Genomic DNA, 12,913 nt, shown 5'->3' on the forward strand with positions numbered 1-12,913 from the left:
CTTTGGGAGGCTGAGGTGGGTGGATCACCCATGGTCAGGAGTTCAAGACCAGCCTGGCCAACACGGCGAAACCCCGTCTCTACTAAAAACACAAAAATTAGCTGGGCTTGATGGTGGACACCTGTAATCCCAACTACTTGTGAGGCTGAGGCAGGAGAATCGTTTGAACCTGGGAGGTGGAGATCACAGTGATCTGAGATTGCGCCACTGCACTCCAGCCTGGGTGACAGAGAGAGATTCCTTCTCAAAAACAAACAAACAAACAAACAAACAAAAAACATTATTCACAGAGAAACTACAATCTTAAGAAAATCTTAGCACACAAAATTTATTGTTATTTAAATAATGTAATGTATCTTTAATAAGTTGGACTTTCTCAGTAATTCAAAATTGGCTTAACATTTAAAAATAAATAAATATGATTTCCAGCTTCTACCTTGGGATGCTGAGAAATAAAAGAAGTGTCATTCTCAGTCTTACAATACAAAAAGGACCAGATCAATTTCAAATTTATGACTTTTTGGAACTCATCAGAGGGCTGGTATCATGAAGAAATTAAAACCGTTCCAAAATCTAAGGAGAGGCAGTGTCTGCTTTAAGACACAAATAAGCTATCACCTTAGGCAGGCAGAACTAAACACTTTTAAAATTTTTTAAACTAAACACTTTTAAATATTTTTAAGCTAAAATAGCTGAACAATTGATGATGACTGAGGGCTAGAAAATAGTCTGAAACACCTGGGACATGTAGAAAGTGAAGGAATCTGTACTCCCTTTTGGTCTCTGTCTTTATGAACTTTATGTGGGCTCTAACAGCAAAATGTGCAAAGAGCTCTAAGAAGTGTTTATTGTGACACAGACCAGGAGGAGGAGCCCAGCAGCCATGAAGAAGGAGCAAGAGATCCTTCTCTTTTACATTCACTATAAAACAAGTCGGCTTGCTGGACTTAGTGCATTAATGAACACTAGTTGTAGCTGGGGGAAAAAATGGCGGCAAAAAGAAAAAAAAATCCTACTCTCGAAAAAGGATCAAGATTAAGCACTGAGCACAAGAAACACATTCAGAGAGATGCAAGAGAATGCAGAAGGCCACATCCCCAAGACTCAGGAACAAAATACATGCTCCAGACCGACAATGAAAATAAGAGAAGGTGCATCCCCATCCTACCACCACTCCAACCACCAAACTAAGTTAGCTTTAAATAATGAGTGACATCCATCTCTAAAATAGACATATTAGAAAAAAAAATTAAAATAACATGTGACAATAGAATACTTCTAGGAGAGAGGCAGGAAAGTGTTAACCTAAAGAAATAAACTGAGGCAAAAAATAATAGACAATTAATTTAGGCCATGGTTGAGGGCAGCTACCCAGAACATACTTCCTAGTTGCCTTGAGGAGTGCTCTGCTCAGCCTTTGTTACAGCAGGGTCTTAAGGCAAAAGGGAACAAGGAGTGGACTGACACAAAGCTGCTTGATAGGAATTCCCATTGGTTTACAGAAATAATACTGATTAGTAGCTGGCTATATATTGTTGATCTATAGGGTATCAGTTATGGTGTCCAGCATATGTAATTTTATGGCTACTTGACATCTGTATGTCTAGAGCCCACATAGGAAGTGGCTTCAAGAGGTAATTATTTAGTTCGAGGTGGTAGCGGAATGTAACTGCTGTCACACACTGTCACATTTCAGTGCCTCTGTGGGCCTGATAATTAAAGGAGCTCATGTTCATCAGATAATTTTTTTTCTTTCTTAAAAGGAATAGAGGATATAAAGAGACCCTCTCTTATACACAGCACAAAAAGAATAACTAAAACTCAGAATCAGACATGGATCTGCTTAACTAATGCTCTACCCAAAGTATAAGCAACCTCTATAGGAATTTGAAGCCCATGGTGCACTGAAAGTAACCATGTGACGACAACCAAGTGACTCCTAAAAAGATTAGCAGGATGGGTGCAGTGGCTCACGCCTGTAATCCTGAGGTGAGGAGTTCAAGACCAGCCTTGCCAACATGCTGAGACCCCATCTCTACTAAAAATACAAAAAAAAATTTAGCTGGGTGCGGTGGCATTCACCTATAATCCCAGCTACTCAGGAGGCTGAGGCAGGAGAATGACATGAGCCCAGGAGGCAGAGGTTTCAGTGAGCCAGGATGGTGCCACTGCACTCCATCCTGGACAATAGAACAAGACTCTGCCTCAAAAAAAAAGGAAAACACACACACAAAAAACAAAGAAACAAAAAGATTAGCACATAGCTGTGCACTAGAGGCTTAACAGATGACAAGGCATACCAATTTCCAGACAAAAAGTATTGACCTCAATCATTACTGTTCTATACAACATGCCTTTCTGCTGTTGTTGTTGTTGTTGTTTTTGAGATGGAGTCTTGCTCTGTCACCCAGGCTGAAGTGCAATGGTGCTATCTCAGCTCACTGTAACCCCCGCCTCCCAGGTTCAAGCAATTCTCCTGCCTCAGCCTCCCAAGTAGCTGGGACTTCAGGCGCATGCTGCCATACCTGGCTAATTTTTGTATTTTTGTAGAGATGGGGGCTTCACCATGTTGCCCAGGCTGGTCTCAGACTCCTGAGCTCAGGCAATCCACCCACCTCAGCCTCCCAAATTGCTATGATTACAGGCGTGAGCCACCGTGCCAGGCCTATACAAAACGTCTTTCTTGCTGAAATATGATGCAAGGCATACAAAAAAGCACAAACACACACACACACTCTCTCTCTCATTCTTTCTCACTCCCTCCCAAAAGTCCAATCATCAAATCTAGAATCAAATGTATTGGGGGAACACACCCCCAATATTTCAACATAGATTCTTTCTATTTTCCATAAGTGTCGGCCAGCTGAGAAATAAAGAGAGACAGTATAAAGAGAGGAATTTTACAGCTGGGCTGCCAGGGGTGACATCACATATCTGTAGGACCGTGATGCCTGCCTGAGTCTCAGACTAGCAAGTTGTTATTAAGGATTTCAAAAGGGTGTAAGAACAGAGAGTAGGTATAAAGATCACATGCTTCAAAGAGCAAAAAGCAGAACCACTAATAAGGGTCTAACAAAGATCACATGCTTCTGAGGGAACAGGACAAAGGGCAAAAGCAGAACCACTGATAAGGGTCCAACAAAGATCACAGGGCAAAGGGCAGAAGCAGAGCCACTGATAACGGTCTATGTTCAGCGGTGCATGTATTGTCTTGATAAACATCTTAAACAACAGAAAACAGGGTTCAAGAACAGAGAACTGGTCTGACCACAAATTTACCAGGGCAGAGTTTTCCCAACGCTAGTAAGCCTGAGGATTCTGCAGGAGACCATGGCTTATCTCAGTTGTTATCTCAACTGTGCAAGACAGACATTCCCAGAGCAGCCATTTATAGATCTCCCCCTAGGAAAGCATTCCTTTCCCTGGGTATTAATATTAATATTCCTTGCTAGGAAAAGAATTTAGTGATCTCTTTCCTACTTGCACGTGCATTTATAGGCTCTCTGACAGAAGAAAAATATGGCTGTTTCTGCGTGACACCACAGGCAGTCAGACCTTATGGTTGTCTTCCCTTGTTCCATAAAAATTACTGTTATTCTGTTCTTTTTTAAGGTGCACTAATTTCGTATTGTTCAAACACACGTTTTACAATCAATTTGTACAGTTAACACAATTATCACAGTGGTCCTGAGGTGACATACATCCTCAGCTTATGAAGATAACAGGATTAAGAGATTAAAGTACAAGACAGGCATAAGAAATGATAAAAGTATTATTTGGGAACTGATAAATGTCCATATTTGATGTACATTTAATAAACTGACATATATAAGCACATATAAATCATTTTACATAATATGCTGTGAAATACATTGAAGCCTTTTCCACCTTACCTCTGAAGTGTTTCCTTTTCCTTCCTCCCCATCACTTTCATCATCTTCTGTCTCTGCTGCTGCATTATTTTTAGGGCTACCTCCTTCAAGCAGCAAGTTAATTGTTTTGTTCCAAGCATTTGTGCTAGTCGACATTCCTCCTCCTCCTCCTCCTCTTCATCCTCCTCCTTCCTCCTCTTCTTCTTGTTCTTCTTCTTCTTCTTTTTCTTCCTCCCCCTTCCTCCTCCTCCCCCTCCTTCACCTCCCCTTCCCCCTCCTTGTTCTTCTCCTTCTCCTTTTCCTTCTCCTTCTCCTTCTCCTTCTTCTTCCTCTTCTTCTTCTTTCTTCTTCTGGGTCCAGATGTTCCATGAGAAGTTTGAATTCTAGATGCTCTTTTACTATACTCCCATGCTGGATAGTTTGTAAAGAAAGGGGTTTGTTTATCTCAGGATTCTGCAGGCCATAAAAGAAGCATGGCTCTGGCATCTGCGTATGGTGAGGGCCTCAAGCTGCTTCCACTGATGGTAGAAGGTGAAGGGGAAGTGATGGGGAGCCAGTGTGCTGGGCTTTTTAAACAATCAATTCCCATGGGAACTAATAAAGGGAGGACTCACTCATTACTATGAGGACAGCACCAAACCATTCATGAAGGATCTGCTCTTATGACTCAAACACCTCCCATTAGGATCAAAATTCAACATGAAATTTCGAGGAGACAGATATCTAAACTATGTCATTTGTGTAAAAATACAAAATAAAATAAAAAACCTGGCAAATCAAACCAGGAAAAGCCATGAAGGGAGGGTTCTCATGCATGAATCCCTGATAACACAAATGGCCAGGTGCAGTGGTTCATGCCTGTAATCCAAGCACTTTGGGAGAACGAGGCAGGCAGATCACTTGAGGTCAGGAGTTCAAGACCAGCCTGGCCAACATGGTGAAACCCCTGTCTTTACTGAAAATACAAAAAATATTAGTCAGGCATGATGGCACACACCTGTAGTCCCAGCTAATGGGGAGGCTGAGGCATAAGGATTGCTGGAGCCTGAGAGGCAGAGGTTGCAATGAGCCAAGATCATACCACTGCACTCCAGCCTGAGTGACAGAGCAACACTCCATCTCAAAAAAAAAAAAAAAAAAAAAAATCACAAAACACTCTATGTAAACCAAAACCTTGCATAAAAAAGTCATCTTATACAAAACAATACTTCTGTGAGGACATCTGCTCAGCAACTGCCTCTCCAACCTTAAACTGGTGCCACCCTTTTCTATCCTTGACCCAAGGATTATTACCTCAAAACAAAATATTCATAAGATTAATCAATAAAATAATGGAAAGGCACAAATAAGCTATGTCATAAATGAAAAGGTCATATTAGCTACAAAAGTTAAAAAGATGAAAACAGATGACAATAAACAATGTGACAATAAATTGGCAAATTCAGATGAAACAAAAAAGTTCCTAGAAAAATATAACTCATTCCATTGATTTAAACATAAAGAGATAAATGAGTATTTCCGTACTAATTAAACCATTTGAATCATTATGTCAAAATCTTCCCAAATGTAGCTTCAGTCCCATGGCTTTCCTGGTAACTCCTACCAAAAAAAAAAAAAAAAAAAAAAAAGTGAAACAAATAATTTCAATCTCCTAAAAACACTTCCAGGGAAGAGAAAATGAAAGGTGGAAAAAAATCAAAGCACCATTAAGAAAGACAAATTGGAGGGAAATTTCACTGATTAATATGGATACAATCACCCTAAACAAAGTATTAGAAAGCTCAATTAAGATTCCTAATATAAATGTACAAACAAATTTGATTCAATCCCAGAATGCAAGATCAGTTTAATATTAGAAAATGAATGAAGGTATTCTATCCTTTAATAGATTTAAGGTGGTTTAAAAAATAAACAGCAGCACCTTAAAAGTATTGAAATAGCATTTTATAAAATCAAACTTCATGGCTGGGCATGGTGGCTCATGCCTGTAATCCCAGCACTTTGGAGGCTGAAACAGACAGATCACGAGGTCAGGAGTTTGAGACCAGCCTGGCCAACAAGGTGAAACCCTATGTCTACTAAAAATTCAAAAATTAGCTGGATGTGGTGGTGCACACCTGTAATCCCAGCTACTGGGGAGGCTGAGGCAGAAGAATGGCTTGAACCCAATAGGCGGAGTTTGAAGTAAGCTGAGATTGTGCCACTGCACTCCAGCCTGGGTGAAAGAAAGACTCCATCTCAAACAAAATCAAACTTCAGATTTTTTTCAATGACCTATGAAGCATTACCCATTATGGAGATTTCTCTGTCCATAAACAAATCAGACAGATACATGGAACAAGGATGTTCAGACACTGGACAACAGGTAGCACAAGACAAGGATCTCTGAGATAGGGAAAAGAAATAAGGAGAGCTCTATGATGGTCCCAGCTTAATAATAGGAGGTAGCTCTCTCTTAATAATAGAAGGTAGCTCTCAATATATTAAGGGTAAATCAAAATAATCTGGCATTCTAACTGAGTTGAGGAGACAAGATGAAAATGCAGAAAGGGTGAGTTGGCAGCTATTTGTAAGCAAAAGTACCAAAGAGAGGCAAACTGCACAGAGGTGGAGCTTGAGAAATATGCAAAGGAGATCTCTTGAGTGTTTGCCTGAATTCTACCCAAGCATGGAGTGAAGTTCCACAGAGTTAAGGAATTAGCAGAAGACCAAGCAATTTCTATAACTCACACAAGACTGGAAATGGTCTTTGTTCCCATCTACTAAAGTAGAGAGGTATCATTGGGTCCAGAATTGGTTCCTTCTGGTGGGTTCTGGGTCTTGCTGACTTCAAGAATGAAGCTGCGGACCCTCGTGTGAGTGTTACAGTTCTTAAAGATGGTGTGTCTGAAGTTTGTTCCTTCAGATGTTCAGATGTGTCCAGAGTTTCTTCCTTTAAGTGGGTTCGTGGTCTTGCTGACTTCAGGAGTGAAGCCGCAGACCTTTGCAATGAGTGTTACTATTGGGAACAGGCCCCCAAAATCTGGCCATTAATTGGCCCCAAAACTGGTGACAAACAAAATCTCTGCAGCACTGTAACATGTTCCTGATGGCCATAACGCCCATGCTGGAAGGTTGTGGGTTTACTGGAATGAGGGCAAGGAACACCTGGCCCACCCAGGTGGAAAACTGCTTAAAGACATTGTTAAACCACAAACAATAGCATGAGTGATCTGTGCCTTAAGGACATGCTCCTTCTGCAGCTGACTAGCCAAAACCATCCCTTTAGTTTGGCCATCCTTTTGTTTCCCATAAGGAATACTTTTCATTAATCTATAATCTATAGAAACAATGCTTATCACTGGCTTGCTGTCAATAAATACGTAGGTAAATCTCTGTTCAAGGCTCTCAGCTCTGAAGGCTGTGAGACCCCTGATTTCCCTCTCCACACCTCTATATTTCTGTGTGTGTGTCTTTAATTCCTCTAGCGCCCCTGGGTTAGGGTCTCCTTGACCAAGCTGGTCTTGGCAAGTGGCGTCCATCATGGGGGCTCGAATCCAGGTTGAAGTGTCACCAGAGCAACAGTTGTGGAATGTGGATCTAAGCTGGAGGACACCCGAGTACCCTTAAAGCAATCCCCATGGTGAGTAAGAAGGGGAGCTCAGAAGCATCAGGGTAACCATGGGACAAGCATGGGCTCTGGTTCGTTCCACTTTAGAACCTTTTCACACTAATGATGAGGAGGAAGGATAGTATAATGAAGTAACAGAAGAGGTTAGAGAGCAGGTTTGTTTGCCAGCTAAAACTAAAGCAGCAAAGGAGGGAGAGGTTCATCCCTACCCTTCTGCATCCACTCATTATTATTTTGAAGAAAAAGAGTGGCCTGACCCTCCAGATCTTTCTTTTCTGGAGGACACTGGGCAAAAAGTAGTTGCCCCAGTGACTGTTTGAGCAGCGCCTCGAGCGACCGCTCTCAGTTCTATTCAGGCAGGAATTCAGCAAGCTAGATGAGAGGGTGATATAGAGGCTTGGCAGTTCCCTGTTAGAGTACATCCCCTAGATCAACAGGGAAATATTATAGCTACATTTGAGCCTTTTTCTTTTAAATTACTCACAGAATTTAAACAAGCTATTCAGCACGATGGACCAGTTTCTCCTTTTGTAATGGGACTGTTAAAGAATGTTGCTTTTTCCAGTTGGATGATTCCTATTGACTGGGATCCTCTTACTTGAGCTTGTCTAACTCCTGCTCAGTTTTTACAATTTAAAACTTGGTGGGCAGATGAAGCTTCCATTCAGGCTGCTCACAACACCCAGGCCCAACTTCAAATTAATACAACTGCAGACCAGCTTTTGGGGGTTGACAGCTGGGCAGTTTTAGATGTACAAGTGGTCATGCAGGATGATGCCGTAGAACAGCTTAGAGGAGTGTGCATTAGAGCTTGGGAAAAAAAGTCACTTCAGGTGCAGAACAATACCCTTCCTTTAGTGCTATAAAACAGGGACCAAAAGAACCATATGTGGATTTTATAGCTCGGTTACAGGAGTCTCTTAAAAACGTAACTACAGATTCGGCTGCACAGGATATAGTGTTTCAGTTATTAGCTTTCGACAATGCTAATCCTGATTGCCAGGCTGCTCTGTGACCTATTAGAGGGAAAGCACATTTAGTTCATTATATCAAGGCCTGTGATGGTATCAGAGGTAATCTGCATAAAGCTACTTTGTTGGCACAGGCAATGGCAGGACTGAGAGTGGATAAAGGAAATACTCTGTTTCCTGGAGCTTGTTTTAACTGTGGGAAGCATGGTCATACTAAAAAAGAATGTAGAAAAAATCAGTGAGTCAGGCTGCCAGATAGGGAAAAAAAGAAAACTGCTGAGTCTGAAATATGTCCAAAATGTAAAAAAGGAAAACATTGGGCTAACCAGTGTCACTCTAAGTTTGATAAAGATGGGAACCTGATTTCAGGAAATCCCATGAGGGGCCCATCCCAGGCCCCTTTCCAAACCAGGGCATTTCCAGCTCAGGCCACTCCCTCAACCCTGTACAATACCTGTCCCTCACCACAGGTGGTAATGCCACAGTAAATTTATGCTGCACAAAAGCTGTGAGCCTTCTGCCTGGGAACCCCCGCAGAAGGTCCCAACAGGAGTCTGTGGACCCTTGCCACCAGGGACGTTAGGATTACTTCTAGGCAGGTCTAGTTTAAATTTAAAAGGGGTACAAATACATACGGGAGTCATTGATTCAGATTACAATGGGGAAATTGAAATTGTTATATCTACTTCTGTTCTCTGGAAAGCAAAGCCAGGAGAGCGTATAGCACAGCTCCTGATTGTGCCGTATGTGGAAATGGGGAAAAGTGAAATTAAATGAACAGGAGGGGCCAGGCTCTGTGGCCTGTAATCCCAGCACTTTGGGAGGCCGAGGTGGGCTGATCATGGGGTCAGGAGATCGAGACGATCCTGGCTAACATGGTGAAACCCCATCTCTACTAAAAAATACAGCCTCCTTCCTTCCTTCCTTCCTTCCTTCCTTCCTTCCTTCCTTCCTTCCTTCCTTCCAGATGGTCTCCCTCTGTTGCCCAGGCTGGAGTGCAGCGGCACTCCACACGCCACAGTGCCCGGCTGGTTTTTGTATTTTTGGTGGAGACAGGGTTTCGCCGTCTTGGCCAGGCTGGTCTCCAACTCCTGACCTCGAGTGATCTGCCCACCTCGGCCTCCCGAAGTGCTGGGATTACAGACGGAGTCTTGCTCACTCAATGCTCAATGTTGCCCAGGCTGGAGTGCAGTGGCGTGGTCTTGGCGTGCTACAACCTCCACCTCCCAGCCACCTGCCCTGGCCTCCCAAAGTGCTAAGATTACAGCCTCTGCCCAGCCGCCACCCTGTCTAGGAAGTGAGGAGCATCTCTGCCTGGCCACCCATCGTCTGGGAAGTGAGAAGCGCCTCTGCCTGGCATCCCCGTCTGGGAAGTGAGGAGTGCCTCTTCCTGGCTGCCCCATCTGGGAAGTGAGGAGCGCCTCTGCCCGGCCACCCATCATCTGGGATGTGAGGAGCACCTCTGCCTGGCCACCCCATCTGGGATGTGAGGAGCGCCTCTGCCTGGCCACCCCATCTGGGAAGTGAGGAGCGCCTCTGCCCGGCCGCCACCCTGTCTAGGAAGTGAGGAGCGTCTCTGCCCGGCCGCCCATCATCTGGGAGGTAAGAAGCGCCTCTGCCTGGCCACCCCATCTGGGAAGTGAGGAGCGCCTCTGCCTGGCCGCCCCGTCTGGGAAGTGAGGAACGCCTCTGCCTGGCTGCTGTGCAACCTTCCAAGTGTGAAGTGACAGCCTTCGTTGTAGAATGAATGAAGACACTGGCACTGATTATATAATACCTTGGCAGCTATCTCAAGTCGTTGATGGTGGAGGTATTGGAATTATAGAAGAAAGCAAACACATAAATTTGACTAAATGCAAATTTATGACTTCTTTCTATTGGCCCTGGCAAACCAAGGTTATTCTGGATGGTAATAGCCTTGAAAAGGTGATATATATATGAACGTATCTGATTTTTTTTCCCCGTATAATTCTTACTTTGTGCATTTGATATTCAGTTGTGTTTGTAATCACGGAAAAATAAAAGCATATATTTTCTTTAAAAAAAAAATTCCTGTTATGATCTTGAGGTCAAAGAGATACATGGCTGACTATTACAGTGTAATGTAAGTCAATTGCTTTTATTATACCACTCCTTAACATGAGGTAATCCAATTCTGGTCCGGTTTGCTTTTTTATTTCTGTCTAAGCCCTTATAAGGGTAAACTGTCTCCTTTCTGCTTCCTCTGGTATTTGAGAGAGCAGGGTATAGGGGTTGGGTACAACTGGATACAGAGGAATTACTGCCTCATTGATTAGTCTAAGATCCTGCACTAGTCTCCACTGACCATTCAGTTTTTGTACTCCTAGAATTGGGGTGTTGCAGGGACTGCTGCATTTCCTTACTAAGCCTTGAGCTTTTAAATGTTTAACAATATCCTGTAATCCTTTATAAGCTTCAGGCCTTAAGGGATATTGCCTTTGATAAGGAGAAGTGGTGGGGTCTTTTAGTCTGATTTGGACTGGGTGGGAATTTTTGCCCTTCCAAATTGTCTTTCCAATGCCCAGACTTCAGGTTTGATTCCCTCCTCAAGTAGGGGACAACAAATGGGTAACTTGTTCCCCATATTCATGTAGATAATAGCTCCAGCTTTGGCTAATATATCCCTCCCTAATAAGGATGTGGGGCTTTCAGGCATGACAAGAAAAGCATGTGAAAAGAGCAAAGTCTCCCAATTACAACTGAGGAGGTGGGAGAAATACCTGGTTACAGGCTGTCCCAGGATTCCTCAGATGGTAACGGACCTTGAGAACAGTCATCCAGGACAGGAGATTAACACTGAGAAGGCCGCTCCAGTATCCAGGAGGAAGTCAATTTCCTGGCTCTCAATGGTTAAATGTACCCGGGGCTCAGTGAGGGTGATGACATGAGCTGGCGCTTGCCCCTGACACTCTCATTCCTGTTGTTGGATCATCTGGTTGGGGGCTTCTGGCCCAGAGAACCTTTGTCCTCTGGGGCAGTGTGCCTTCCAGTGATTGCCTTGGCATAGTGGACATGGGTGAGGGGGCAGCTTGTTTCTCATTGGACAATCTTTTTTAAGGTGTCCTTGTAAACCACACTGATAACAAGCCTTACTGGGTGATTGGCCTGCTCCATTTTCTGTCTTCTCTGAACCACAAAGGTTTGTTTGTCTGAGGGCAATGGCTAAGTCTGTGGCCTTTCTCTGATCTTGCTTTTCCTTTTGGGCCTGTTCCTCTTGGTCCCTATTATAGAACACCAAGGTTTCCAGGTTTAATAATGCCTCCAGATTTTGTTCAGGGCCCAGGGCTTGCTTTTGGAGCTTTCTTCTGATATCTGCAGCTGATTGGGTAATAAACTTATCTTTTAGAGTCAACTGACCCTTGAGTGAGTTGGGTGACAGGGGAGTATATTTTCTTAAAGCCTCCAGTAGCTGCTCAAGGAAGGCAGAAGGATTTTCTTCCTTTCCCTGAGTTATGGTAGACATCATTGAATAATTCATGGGCTTTTTCCTAATTCTTCTTAGTCCTTCTAGAACACAGGTCAACAGATGTTTGCAACTCCAGTCCCCATGATCTGAGTCGAGGTCTCAGTGAGGATCCATACTGGGGATGGCTTGCTGACCAGTAGGGAATTTGTCCCTTTCTTGGGCTGTCATTCTACCATTTACTTGACTAAGATACCGGGTATCTCCAAACTCTTGGCTGCAGCTAAAGCCTCATTATTTTCATTAAAGTCCAGGGTTTGACCTAACGATAGCATGACATCTCTCCAAATGAGATTGAAGGTTTGCCCTAGACCCTGTAGGACATCTATATACCTATCAGGATTATCTGAAAACTTCCCCAGGTCTGCCTTGATCTGCTTGAAATCAGAGAGGGAGAAGGGGACATGTACCCGGGTTAGGCGAAATTCCCCTTCCCCTACAGCTTGAAGGGGACATAACCGATAGCCTGGGGGGTTTTGTGGTCCTTTGGAGATTTCTTTGCTTACTTCCTTCTGGGCAGGGGAGATTAGAAGAGGCTTATGATTAATAAGAAGGGGAGCTATAGGGAGGCTAGGATATGGGGGTAAGCTGAGCGGTCCTCCTGTGGGATGTAAACTGCAAGCTTGACGTAGTTTTGTATTCTTCATTGAAAAGAAAGCTTGGACATAAGGTATTTCACTCTATCACCTTCCCTCTTACAGAAAAGGTCAAGCTGCAGGATAGTATTGTAATGTATACTTCCCTCAGGTGGCCATTTTTCCCCATCAGAGAGAGAATATTGGGGCCAGGCCACAGTGAAGAAAAAAATGAGCCACCTCTTTTTCAGGATTTGTGGGTCAAATTGGTCCCAATGACTTAGGATGCATTTCAAGGGTGAGCCTATTGATGCCTGAGTGTTTCCCATCTGAAAGACAAAAACGCCCATGGTTTTGGTTTGTTTCTCCCCCTGCCCAAGAACCCACAATTGTCCTTGGAC

Source organism: Nomascus leucogenys, chromosome 8, assembly GCF_006542625.1.
Source record: "Nomascus leucogenys isolate Asia chromosome 8, Asia_NLE_v1, whole genome shotgun sequence".
In the NCBI taxonomy this organism is placed as follows: Eukaryota; Metazoa; Chordata; class Mammalia; order Primates; family Hylobatidae; genus Nomascus; species Nomascus leucogenys.